Consider the following 2,500-nt stretch of genomic DNA (forward strand, 5'->3'; position numbering starts at 1 on the left):
CATCTGCCATTACCAGAATGGATATTTTGACTAGATGTATATCAGCTGGAGGAAGGCTTCAGGAATGGGGTCACTTTTACACTACTAAATAAATTGTCCAAAACAAGTTGTCCTTATGTATATGTTAACGTTTTGTGCTGTTTTGTCTTCTATACAGCAATATGTTTTAGCTTTCTCGTTCTTTTACCATGTTACGGTTTTTTATTATTAATTTGTATTCGGAATACTGATTCTCAATGAAGACATGAAATGAAAGCAAGATATACATCTGGGTCTTCGATATTATATAATCATATTTGATTCCACAAATATAAGAGATTTTAACTAATTCGTTTCCCCCTATCCATTAAAGGGTCTTATAGTTTTTTTTATAAGGCATCTCATGACACATAAGATCATAATGTTCCCGGCCAAGCAATTATCTTGAGAAGTAGAAGGCATATCTTCGTCATTAAAAGGTAAGCTGGAGAAGGGGACATCCCAGAGAGGATATAAAATGAGAATGAACTGCACACGCTAATAGTCCTGCAATAACACACATCGTTAACAGAGTGAAATTGCGTAGATGAACGTAAATAATAATAATAATAATAATAATAATAATAATAATAATAATAATAATAATAATAATAATAATAATAATAATAATAATAATAATAATAATAATAATAATAGTAAAAAAATTGACAACACGGCTGAGTTATCATGAAAGAAACAAGGTCAATAAGATGCAGGAGACTGAAGGTTAAAGTCTCCATGCAAGGCTCGGTAATAGTTCTCTTCGAAAGTCTTGCGCAATGCGTTTTAGTTATGATATTATTTCTGTAGGGAAGAGGGCAACCCTACGTGGTTGGAAAGTTTAGAGTGCTCGAAATGAAATGTACACGAGGGAAATATTCATTTGAATATAAGCATCCAGTTAACAAAAAAAAGGCAATAATAATAATAATAATAATAATAATAATAATAATAATAATAATAATAATAATAATAATAATAATAATAATAATTTTTTATTTTAATTTGGGTCGTACTGTATTTTGTAGGTATGGATATCAATAACTTACAGCAATTAGATTTCGCTTAAGTGGTATGCAATCATACCCACATAAGCCCGAAAATGTATTTCATAGAAGAGCTTTTGAGACCTTTATGAGAATAAATTGTCGTCTTACATGCTGGAGAAAAAAAAAAAATATACATTTCATGACTTATGTTATTTTCTTGTTCTTTTAATTTTTGCTGGTGTTGTTACTCTTAAAATAATAGACGTTAAGAAGACCAAAGTTGGTTCACAAATTAAAAAAAATTCTTCGCAATAAGTTTACAGTTGTTTATCCCCCCGCAAGCCATTAGACCAGACATATGGTTAATAGTCAGATATTTACCTAAAGTAGCCTCCATTTACCCACTAATAGCAAAGCCAACAAAATAATGTTGAAGACTATAAACTGGAAAAACTTTCCTTCTCCTGATGTCTTGCAATTTTTCACATGATTAACAGCGAGTTTGGCCATTTACTTATTTATCTTAGTACCTCGATGTTTTTCATAAATAAATTCAAATTAAATATTCAATTTGGCTGACGTATATAACAGATTAATAAATCAAAATATTGTAAAATTAGGATTGCAAATATTACAATAAATAAATGTAATTCACTTACGTCTCAGACTCGATTAATCTATGAAATCTAAAATGTAAATTTCTCGATTCTCATGATTATGGTCTTCAAGGTATATATCCTTGCAGTACAAAAGTATAATTACAAATAGCTCTACCGAATCAAACGTGATTTGATAATCTCTTTAACATAGAATAAATGGAGTTCGGATCATAATCATGAATGATTAAATAATTCTATTCAAATCATTCCTAATATGATCAAGTTATGAGTGCAGGGATTGAAACATTAATGATTACATTTCTTCTTCTTAATAAATGTGTAATGTTTCTAATCTTGTAGTCATCACTCAATCATGTATTTCATAGTATTACATTTATAAAGGAATTTCCAGTCTTCGCGAGTAAAGGTTTAAATCAGCATTTCCCTAAAATTTGAAACTACAAAGGGATGGGGGATAATAACAGTTTCTTGTGGCTATGCAATTCATTTTTACTAACCGCCTTCTTTCAACTTTATTATGAACCCTTTTTTTTATGTCAGTATAATAGAATGTCCAAAATTTATCATTAATCGAAAGACAAGTAATAAACTACCAATTAGCTACGATGGTGAAGGTAGGTTGATTTCAATTCTAAGTACAAAACTCCTGAATTCGACAGGTATAAGTACAGAAAAATTGTCATTGACTTTTATCTTTCTTCGTGGCCAAGTGGTTTAGTCACTGTCTATACAAGCTTGCCGACCAGGGTTCGATTCCCGGCCGGTCACAAGCTCTTGTCTTTGTGTGATTTGGCCTGGGGCTCTAATCCCGAGGTCATTAAGAGAATCCAGAGATAAATGTATCAAAAATATATATGGCTTATTTGAAAATGA

This window comes from Palaemon carinicauda, chromosome 9 (assembly GCF_036898095.1).
Source record: "Palaemon carinicauda isolate YSFRI2023 chromosome 9, ASM3689809v2, whole genome shotgun sequence".
NCBI classification, from domain to species: domain Eukaryota; kingdom Metazoa; phylum Arthropoda; class Malacostraca; order Decapoda; family Palaemonidae; genus Palaemon; species Palaemon carinicauda.